Raw genomic sequence first — 12,301 nt, forward strand, 5'->3', positions numbered from 1 at the left:
AAGAGAAGGAATGCTCAGGCTCATCCCTCGGCGCTCACTTTGGGCACCTGTAACCTATCGCTGCCACAGGTCATTTCTCCCCATCTGACTGAACAACCAGGCGACAGCGTGCGGTGGGACAGAGGTTGGATACCTAACCCAGGATGTCAGTTGGAGTTCAGTACAAGTCTTTACATAACCAAATTTAAACACTTTAGCAAGACTTGCATTTCACAACATACTTGTAAGAAAACAAACAAACAAACAAAAAAACTCCAACAACATAAAAAACAGTGACCCCGAGACCTAAAGTACCTTAGAAAACAAACATTTTTTTACCTTATTCAAAATGCACCAAGATTATTTGAGAACAGAATTGCCTCTCCCTCCCACCCACTGCCCACCTTTACTTTCCTGTCACCTGCCCTTCTCTCCTCCTCCCCACTCCTACAAAAAGTGCAGAAGAGAGGTCTTTGCAATGGTATCAGCGTGAAATAGCATCTGCTTGGGTTCAGGTTCAAACTCTACTGTGGATGTTGGATTTCACTGAGAGGGACCAGCATCTAAAAAGCTGGAATGTCCAGCACTTAGCCCAGAGTTTGCAATCCAGAGTTTCACAGGAGAGGTTCTTGGTTCTCTTCCTATGGGATCCCCAGCTCCTTATCCTATGTTAATCAGAGAGGTAGGGTGTTTCAGAAAGTGATTTAAGAGACTAGGATGCTAGAGAGGGACAATCCTGAGGTGGCTCAAAGGGAAACACCAAGAAAATGGCATATCTTAATCATTCCTCCACCCTTCCTTTTGGCTTCACTCAGGTTTACAGTGGAATGTCTCTATCATTTGTTACCTCCAGGCAAAAAACTCTAGTTTTAGAGAAAAAATAAAAACTAAAGTGCCTTTTTTTTTTTTTCAGATAACTGTGCAAGTGTGATGTTTCCAGTACAGTTTCTGTATTTTTCCTTCTGATGACAGCAGTTTTCTTCCTTCCTGGTAGCATTTATATCCACTGTTTTTGCATTCCAAGCAAGAGCTTCAGTGACCACAATGAGCACTCAATGTTTAAATACTTAAAAGGTACATACAGAATGTGAACAAAAGTTTTCATATCCAGGCTTTGATGCACCTAATTATTAGGCTTTACCCACAGATGCATCAGACAGAACTGGACAATCCATTAGAGACTGGCTCTTTCCAAACCTTTCTCAACGTGCAGACATGTATTTTGCACAGATTCCAAAATCTGCCAACCAATTTCTTTTCCCATCACCACTTGCGATAGCAAGCTGATGGTCATTTATGCCCATGTGATTTTATTCATATCCTAGAGAAGATCAATTGCTTGTATTTTAAAATGCAGCTCATTGACAACAACCCATGAAAATAAGGGCAGAATAAAACACATTATACAAGAACCGATTGAAAAAAGTCTGACAGACACAGTGATCTACACGTGGTCACAAGTTTGATAACAACTACATAAAATCAAAAGCATCAGTATCGACATTTTACCTAAACTAAGTGGATGTGAAAATTATCAGAGCCCAAGATGCTTATAGGATCCCAGGCTCTTAAAATCACAGAAAAAGAGGTTTCATGTTAGAGAAGTGGAGCAGACATATACAGTTTCCTTAGCTATGTAGCTACATTCACGAACAGTTATAATCTTTTCTCAAAGTCAGGGATACAATCTATCACACTTCCTCTCCAAAGGTGATATTTATTGCAATCTTATATGCTGAAGTTAAAACATACTGAAAAGGGGTCTTAAGGTAATACCACCTGCAGCGACTCTCAGACAATAGAGCTGCTTAAAGAGGCTGGGAGCCACAAGGAGACCACCAGAGTGGACCTCAAACATCTCCTCCCATGTGATGGCCAGGAAATCTGGTGGGAGCCTGCTTCTGTAGCCCCCGGCTATCCCACCTTCTGAACCTTCCACTCTCAGCATATGAAGCAAGGCCTACACACACTGTCTCCAAGGCACTGCTGTGCTTTATAGCCCACAATAAATCACATAACAAAGATGCAATGCTGTTTAGAGGAGCAGCATTCCTGTTAGAGGAGGAAATTTAGAAAAAACAAAAGCACAACTTCCAGCCTAAACTGACAGATGTAATTGGTTTCCGTGAAAGCAAAGAACATTATTAAGGAGAATAAATAAAGGAATCAAAGTCAATTGCATGGTAAAAAAAGAGGCTGCTATAATCCAATAGCAAAAATTGTTCAGACAAGCCCAGATCCATACAAATAATCAGGCTGATTTTCCAACTGGCTACCTCCACCCTTACAAAGTCTCTCTTTGAGGTAGGTATCAGAACCACTATAGTATTTAACCACAAAGTGGGGATGGAGCTCACAGGATGGTTGTGTCCCTGGGGAAAACCGGTCTTCCTACAGCTGGATCTGTGTCCATACAACCCACATAACGCTTGGGCCTCTTCATTTGAGTACGCTTCCCATATTGCAAAAAGGCCATAAACTGCTCTATCAGCTGCGACCTTAGCAGTATTCAGGGCTAAATCCAGCAACATATGTAGGCACTCTAATGCCTGCCTATATGCACACCACATACAATGTGACCTGGTGCTGAGGCTCCCCGTATAGGTTGCTCAATCAAGGGATCCAGAAACACTGTGAAAAATGTGTTCAAAAGAATGTCCTGAAATGGCAACTGAATCACATGCCTTTTTCTGCCCCAGATCCTAGACAAAATTCTGAAGCAAAACACCTTCCAGTATGCTTCAAGAGACCTCAAGAGGCTTCTCCTTTGCTATAAGGGTCCACCGGTTACGGTTACTTCATGTTATGGTTACAGGTATTTCATGTCACCTGGGAACTTGCACCTAATAAAATTGTAAAATGGGCAGGAGTCTTTGAATGTCTTTTACGGGCAAGTGCTCTGTTAGCCTAACAAAGAAAAGGACATAAGAAGTACCTCTGCCTGTAATCAGTTTAAAAAAAACCCACCCTGTAGATACAACACCAGGGAGCCCGGAGTTGTTTGTGTTGTTTTGGCATGCTCTGTTAATTCTGTGCACGGCACTTCAGAGTAGCTCTTTATTCAGCTTCTTGTCACCTGAAAAAGAGAATACTTCAGTACATTTTTAATAATTTTTCTGTAGTTTGAAATGAAATTTTCTCAGTTCGGAAAGTAAAAATCTCCACAGAGCAAGCAGAAAAAGTCATATAAGAAACAGCCAAAACTGCAATAAATACCAGTGAGTATGCTTGGACACATTCCCCATCATAGAATGCCTTTGGCATCTTGTTCCAACAGCTTCGTGCCTCCTAGTTCTCCAGCGAGATTCCTTTCACACTATCCCTCTGGGCAGTAGTGTAACTCCTGTCCAAAGGCACTAAAGCCAGCTCAGCAATACAGACAAGTCTTCTACTCCTCTTAAATACTACCCTTCAGCACCACTTTCCAACAAAGTTGAAAAATAAGTCTTTGATATATTAAATAATTTCTCTAAATCTCGTTGTCTTAATCTTGTCAACTTCTGCCTTTATCTTCCCTCACCTAAAAACCTCACGTTGTGACCAGTCCCCTCCCTCCCTCACACTGGGACTACCCTTCATCCTGTCTCTTGAATTTCTCTTCCAGCCTCACTCAGCTGTGCTCCTTCCCAGGATGAAGTCAATACAACTGTAGGTCCCTGCCTGTCATCCTGACATGAAACTTGGTGGCATAAGCTATGAAAAGCCACGTGGGTTACATCCAGCCTGTTCCCAGGTGTTCCTTCACTCATACCTGAAGTTGTCATCTGGTTTGGTTTCTCAGACAATTTTACTCTTACCATCTCAGACAATCTAAAAGGCTGAGCTGGTTTTACCTTTAATACTTTCCAGGTCAAAGCCTACTCAGCAGATGAACAGTGATACTTAACTTTTGAAATCGGGACTTTTAATTCAAATAATGCCATACTTACCCATGGCTTCTCCAAGGCCATTCCAACAGAGCATCCCAGAACACATCTGTGAGACTGGGCCCTGCAGAAAGGAAGGAGGAAAAGGGCAGAGGAGAGGGGCAGACAAAGAGCCGGAACCTGACTTCTCCAACCAAGTCCTCCTCGGTCATGCTTTTTCTCTTATGAGAAGTACTAAGCGCTACTTATAACAGTAGAACATTTTCATGGGAATTGAGAGCACCCATTCCCAGCTCAATCTCAGCTTTTTCACAGGCCCCCAGTGAGACCACGCACATAGCAAACCCAGGCTCAATTCTCTTCTTCAGCTCAGACTGAAGATAAACCTACAGCAGAAGTCTCATGCTTCTAACTACCAGGAACTACAAGTGCTCTCAAGAAACACTGATCGCGCTCAAGCCCTGCACTCGAAGAGTTATGAATAACGAATTTAACAGGTACTTTGCACCAGCCCAGAGGGAAGTCCCAATCACTTTCAGTTTGCAGACTGAATCCCTCTTATGCCACCAGCAGACAGAGGTGCAAGACAGACTTGCATAACACCTGATCCCAGGACCTGCTGAAGTCAATGGCAACTTTCCTCGGATGCCAAACAGGCCTCATTCCCTGCCTAATCAATATGAGTGCCATTAATAAAATGTGGGATGTGGGGTAGCATCACGCCACACATCATTAAGCGGCGGCAGCAGCAGCACACCTGACTAATTTGTGCATCAAGCTTAAAAAGTACACCCACAGAAACCAGGAGAAAGGGATGTAGAGTCTCCCTAATCTATGAACTAGCTGTGGTTGTCAAACACAGTAGATTTCTTGGCGTCAACATCTGTGCCTGAAGCACGCAGCAATTACAGCACTTCGCAGCGCCGTAAGCCATTCTGACAGCTCGCATCTCAGCCTGCAAAAAGATTTGATGGTCCTGGCCACACTTTAGCAAAAGAAATGAGGGTGCCCCGCTCCCTGCCTTGCACGGGCCACCACGCATACTGAAATGATTTCTCCATACATCTCTCTCTACACATATTTATTGCTAGGTATTTTTCATCCTTACCAAAACACAGTTTTTGCAAGTTTATGCCTATTAATCCATGGATTTTTTATTTATTTTTTTTTACCAGACCCAAGCACAGAATATTAGAAAATCACTTTAGATCACGTAATGAAGTGGAGCAGCTGACAACAGGCTTGTTGGCAGGTAAGGCAAGGAGTAGGTGCTATTACATTACCTCATGGGAATTTAACAAAAAAAAAAAAAAAATACCACCACAAAAAAGAGAGATAATAATGTGGGCACTGTCAGTATGTGTGTTATTTGTTTCTGCTGCTGTGAGAGAGGCAAGGTAATTTATTTAGCTTTTAGCTTGTTAACATAGTGAGACACATCTTGACAATAATACGTCAGGAGACTGGTGTGCCACCTTAATAAATTATACAACAGATTATCATTCATCTTATTGCTGTTGAAACCCATCCCTATATCTGTTCATATATAAAGCATCAGGTTGACTGAATAATTTAGCTAACATCAATGTTCCAGCAATAACTGCAGGAGGATCCATATCAAAGAAGTTTACTATACTCCTTCCTTTCCCTGCTTCAGGCCACAATTAGAAAGACAACTGTTTAAGAACTCTCACAATTGTATTTTATTTGACATCAGCAATATACACTGGAGTATAATAGGAACAATTTTTTGCACAATCTTTCTTGCAAGATGGATTTATTTTCCAAATACATAGATGTTCATAATACAGGAAGGTAACAGTTAAGCTGCACAATAGCAAAACAAATTGACAGCTATCAAACCACCTTTTAAGTTTGTTAGTATAGTCAGGTGACCAGCATTGAATATATGCATTCAAATAATTTACTTAACCTCTGATTCTTCCAATCTTCCCAGCCACATTGTTCCATGCAACAAAAATGTGCACGAAGAATAGTGTAAAAGAATTCAACTCCAAGGCTTCCCTTGCTTTGATTTCCTTTCAGTTTTTCCCCATGTACGAGTCAATACAAAGGGATAAACATCAGAATTTGGCATGGCACAGAAACTCTTGCAACATGCATCTAGGACAGTCACATATTGCAGAAGTAGTAAGTTACTGACAGAGAAGTTAGGGGATTTAGGACTTTCCTAAGAGGGTGTTAAAGAAGCATTTCTACTATGCTGCTTTAATGTGTATTTTCTGCATGCCACGGCTTTTACAGAAAACAAAGATAAAAATACTTCAAAAAGCTTCATAATTTTCACTGGGATTCCTCCTTACAATGTCTAAACTTAAACCCGAATGCTTTGGTTGCAATGGACAGGGCTTCACAGGAAAAGAAAAGCTTACAGTTAATTAAAATACCAATGAATACCTCTTCTTCCTTTTTACATTTTTCAGCTTAAAAATGGCATACAGCTATAGCAGCTGCTGCATGTCACGTAGAAATTCCCCTTTTCTTTTGGTTCCTCAGGTGGTACAGATATTACGCTTTGAATTAGCACAGAAGTTAGTATCTCCCAGCCTGCCTCTCTGACCACCGTGAGCTGAGGGAGCGAGAGAAAGGATGTTCCACGTCATTGGTTAGATGGACCGATTCTAACAGCTCACAGAGATGCCTCAGCAATTTGGAATATTAGAACTGGCAGGTTTGGCGCGAGGATGGTTAGGTAAAGGTGAGGAGAAACGCAGAAACTCGAGGCAACTATTAGATGGCTGGCTTACTTATTACCAGCAAGCGAATACTATGTCTGCAGCCAGGCTTTTAACATAATGTCACTGCTCTGGATATTTGCCAGCGATACAACATTCTTCACATGCTTTGAAGTCGAATGGTCCTTGCCACAGCAGCAGAGAGCAGGAGCGGGCTGGCAGTGCTAGCACTCATCCAGAAAATTTAGAAACCAGAAAATCGTTTGTCTGCTCTACAACTGACTTGTATTTCGAGCATCCAAAGTGATTCATGCCACTGCACTAACACTGGATCTCCAAATCCACACAGTGATCTTTAAAGACCACTATCTCAGTACTCCAACCCTATCCACGCTGCACCTCGATGCTTGACTCTTGGGTTTAATCTGGACACGCACCCTCTCCCTGCCCAGGCTCTGCCATCTGTCCTGGTGATGCTCAGCGCAGAGATCCCACAGCCGAGGGGAAGGCGTGTGGATCCCGCACCGTCCCAGCAGCTGCCACCCCCCAGCTCAGCCGTGAGGCAAGGGAGCAAAGCCAGGGACAGGTCCGGAATGAATCAAAACAGTCCAAAAGTAGCAGGACACACTAAGGCGGGTTTTAAATCGTACACTTCGGGGGTTTTAAATAGCTAATGAGCAGCTCTTCAGCCTAATTCAACTCTCGCATCTTACCTCAGCAAAATGCCTAATGGTCTCCAGCCTCAGCTGTTCTTACCCAGAACTGAGATACCTTCTCCCACTGAACAGATTGCTCCACCAGGACTAATTTTAGACTTATGAGACCACACTCGGCAAGGCCAGCACTGACTGAGTGCCCTCCTCACTGGACTGATGAGCTGAAGCTATCCTAAGCCTTGTTGGAAAAGGCATTGGCCTTCTGCACTTCCCCCAAGGCACAGCAGTGGGAAAACCTGGAAGCCTATAGGGAAGCTGTTAACTCACGTACTTAGTAAGAATAATTGATAGCATGCAGATCAGAGGTGGTCTTTTCTTTTACTCACATATTTTCTCTTACCTGAGTTCACTGTATTTATGCATCTGGTCTCCAGATAGGAAGTGAGAAGTAGCCTTTTTAAATTGCTCCACAAAATTCTCCCACCCTCTCTATACATATGATCTTTATATTCTCCAAAGAAAAAAAAATACAATCCATGTATTTATGAAATGGCTACTGAATATTACATGGCTACGCATCTTTCCCACCATGACAGATATTAACTAGCTTAACAGAAAAAATAACAAGTACATTCATTGTGTCTTACCTTCCTAAGTGAAATGGATACAAATAAAATTCACATTTTCAGTACAGAGAAAATATTTTGATAAACTACAGCTCATTTAAAAAGTTGTAACCAAATACTCTCCAAATGAGAGATTTATTTGAAAACAAGAGCTGTTTTTTTTTATTATCCTAGAGATTCTCCTGAAGTTAGCTTAGGACTGTTTGCTACCTTCCCAAAGTTTGCAACAGGGGCTGTGATTTCCATGTGTGCAAGTGAGGAAACCGCTTTTAAAAAAAAAAAAAAAAAACACTAGAAAAAAAAAATCAGCTTGATTTTTTTCTTCATAAATACACAACAAAACAGAGAAATAAGCATCAGAGAGAAACACCTTTCACAATGTTTAAGCTATGGGAGAAGTGGTAGGGGCATAATAACTATACTCACAAAAACCAGAGATGCAATTCTGCTTCTGGGAAAGCCCACGAACTGCTGGGAAGTGCTTCAGGAGCAGATTCTGCATGGCTGGACACACTTTATGACTGCAGGGCAACTGAAATCACCGCAGAGACTGTGGGTGCTCCCCAGGCAGCAGCACGAAGCATGCGTTTTCATTACCGTACACACACTTGTCACTCCCACCTCTCTCCAGATCAGCACATTTAGCAGATGTGCAAGAAGACAAGACTGCAACCCACCTTGATCCTCCTTTGGGCTGTTCAGTGCTGTTACCATGAGTATCAGCATTGCTGAGCTGAAGGAGGAGTTTTCTTCAGCTTCACTCTGCCCTATTTTGTACTCCAAGAAACCATTTTCCATCCCACTCCCAGTGGTCTGAGGGCCCGGAAGCCCCCCGGTAGAGCTTGGATGCACAGCAACGTGGAGGTATCCCAGCTGGAAGAACCTGTGAGCTCACATCTTCCCAGTCTTATAGTCACAGCATCAGAAACCTTAGAGCAGACTAACTGTGCCGATCCTCGGGCAGGATTCATGGTCGGTGTTGAATTCCACATTGCGTTCAGCTGGTGCCTAAGCTGCCTACTCAGAAAGGAGTTCAGGGGGCATTTTCATAAGTAGCTTCATGCAATATAAGAGCTGCACTGTCTCACTCTCCTTCCACCCCTCTACTTCCAACCATAGATTCCTACCTTCTCCCACATGAGCAACACTGCAGCTCTCATGCAGCCAAACGGTGGGCTACAAAAGCATCTTTGCCTCTCATGGGATCCACCCCATGCAAGTGCCACGGCTGGGGATGTACATTTTCAGCCACGTCTACTTTAAATGCAGCCCCAGCCCGCAAGCCATAGTACTGACTGGATTATCAGAAATGCTCAGCACTAGAAATCTCCCATGAATTCAGGCACCAGGAAAGAAGACTTCAGACTTAGTAGGAAGGCATGATACTTCCAGAAGAACTTTTTTCTTGTGGGTTTTTTTTTTTCCCTTCCCCACTCTCTTTCTATAACAGAATTAAATCAGAGGCAGCAATCTCTATATTCAGTCTCTTAAACGTAAAGCAAGTTAAATGCTAAATGTCCCGAAGTGCTTCATTACTGAAAATTAAATATATGGAGTCCCAGAAAAATAAAAACAAAACTGTTGCTGTTTACAATTTTGGTTGAGAAACACTCTAAAACAGAGGGAAACAGTAATACTTAATAAAACTCAGTCCTTTTCCCTTACCATGCTGTCTCCTAATTCTTCCTGACTGACGACAAAAATACCCTTTTTTAATGAAAACAACTTCAATGGAACACAAATGTTTCTAAGAGGACATTAGCAACTTATTTTCTTTATTACTTTCTCATTATACTTATAATGAAGAAATAATTATTTCTAGGCTATTTCCTGCCAGATGCTGTTCTAGTACCTCTAATAGGACACATCTTAAAATAACTGCTTGGTAGCAAGAAACTAAATTTAATTTCATCCTTACTCATGTTTTCCCTTCTTCTCCTTTACTCTCTCTTAAAGTAACTTTATTGATTTGGGTTCTTTCATAAATTCTGACCTGCTTATATTTTTTTCTCCATTATTGGTCATTGATGTAATTCCTAAAATCACCTCTGTGGAGGAAAAATGACTACAGAGGGCACCTGAGGTTTGAAAAAGCCTGAGAGCGCCACTATTTTAATGCCAGTGGAGGCAGCACGAAGATCCTCAGGCTGTGGTTTCACACCAGCTTTAACCCAGCTCAAAAGATCAGTCCCAGCCTTCTCATCACCTCCTTTGTACGAGCTCTAAGACCGGGAGCCCGATCAGAGAACTACTGGCTACCAACCAGCCAAAAGACAGAAAGACAAATTGCTTTTTAGCTAGACAAGTTATTTCAGTCAGCTCATCATGGCCAGACAAAGCAAGACAGCAAGGAAGAAAGTGGGAGCGCTACACTCAGCAGTAAGTTTTACAGTGGAGTAATCATGGTCTTAAAAAAAAAAAAAAAAAAACAAAAAACAAAACAAAAACCATGGGTTCTGCTTGTGGTCTGTCTGGTGCAGCATGCTGAAGAGGCTGGCAGGACATAAACCAGCTCCAATCCATAAGCCTTTTAGAGCAAACAGGTCCTGAGTCCTGCCCTGCCTAATATACTTCATGAGCCCTTCAAACACGGGTTAAATATTCAAGGCCAGGATTTTGCACAAGTGGATTCATTTCCAGCATGAATGTGCTGGTGGTATTGATCTGCAAAGCCATGCATCTATGAAACAAAATGGTATTATCATGTTATCTCAAATGTCTCAAATCTCCACCACTGGTCTGCTGCCAGAGAATGTCACCACAAATTAATAAAAAATGAAATGCATATACATACAGAATCATCTATTTATGTAAAATGTGTTATTATTCATTTGACGACCCGGTACATTCTAGCAGAACAGGAGATTTTCAAGCTTGCATATGTAAAGCAGACTGTGAAGTTACTATTAGCAATAAGGCTAGCTACCTGATACTTTGAAAGCACCTTGAAGAAATACTTGTACATGTTCTGGACTTCTGAGTCCTCCAACCCTGCGCATCTATACTTACCATGGAGATGAGCCACTGGCACAAGATGAGGAGGCAAGACAAAGCAGTACTCCACTAAATTTTGCAATGCATCGAGCTCAGAAGTCCAGTCGAGTGCTTCATACTGTCACCTGCGTCTTCTACCAACCTCCAGTTAAGTTTTTTCCAAGGATAAATACACTTTCACAAAGAATGATTATTTCTTTAAATGCTTCTTTATGCCATCAGATCATCCGTAGAGTGCCATGCCAGTTAACAGCAATGTGGGTGCAACATTCACAAAACCACACAGCAAAAGTTGAAGATCAGCAGGACCACCAGCAGGAAATAACCCAGATCTTTGTCCTAGTTGAAGGTTAATTTAGTAATACAGTATTTTTCCTCACGATTTTTTTTCTTGAAAATAGAGATATGAAGATAATAACTAAAAAAATACCCACCTCACACTGTGCTTTCCATCCAGAGAGGTACTCTTTCAAAACAAGACTTCTTAAGAGTGCATCTTGAGTCTGCCTCCCTTACAATTCAGGGAATTCATGTTATTTGAATGTAGTGTATATATATATATATGGAGACAGATATAAATATATAATCCAGGCTGTGATCACATTAGTATTTTTAAATGCTAAAACTATGCTATTATTTAAAAAGAGCATTCAATAATTGATGGGAGTTTGGATGGTTTTCTAAAAAGGGAATCTCCAAGGCTTTTTATTTTTGCTGCTGTTATTTTTATTTTAAAGAAGCCAACACACTCTCAGTTTCTCTTGCTCTTCTCTTGCACAAGAAAATGAAAATAGAATTATGACCAAAAAAAGGTAATGAACCTCAGTGGATAGTAACTGGTTTGCTTTGAAGTCCTTTCTATTGGAATAATATAAAAAGCATAAGAAAGTCTAAGAGATAGCTGTAGATGCACTAAGTTACAGACTAGAAGGCAATGCTAGTCAATTCTGAAATAAATACCTACTACATTTTCTAATTCATGGGAAAACAAAGTATGTTTCACAAATTCTACCAATTTTACAATAATTGCATTTTTCATTTTCTCCAGTTAAGAACACAATATGTAACATTAGCAAAGAGATGTTTTCAGAGTGGTCTGTACTTCACACTACTCTCACTTGCTAAGAATGTGGTAAAAAACTTACTTGCAGAGTCTGATTTACTCAGAACGTGCTGAAACTGCTCACTACCCTCATATTCTCAAAAAAAAGCTACATCTTGACTCTGAGGAGAGACCTACAAATGAAGACTGTACAAATTAATGCATATCAGACTCTTCCAAAATGGTACATTTTCTTCCTTCCAGTAAACGTCCTGTTTAAAGGGCATTGAAGTCAATGAAAAACACATATTGATTTCAATGGATACCAGTGCAGGTCCTCACAACAAAAATATAAGTAACTTACCTTGGAGTCACACAGTAAATGAAATTTAAGGTCTTGACAAAAAAATATAATTGGGGAGAAAAGATGTTATTGTCACTT

Source organism: Numenius arquata, chromosome 10 (assembly GCF_964106895.1).
Source record: "Numenius arquata chromosome 10, bNumArq3.hap1.1, whole genome shotgun sequence".
Taxonomy (NCBI): domain Eukaryota; kingdom Metazoa; phylum Chordata; class Aves; order Charadriiformes; family Scolopacidae; genus Numenius; species Numenius arquata.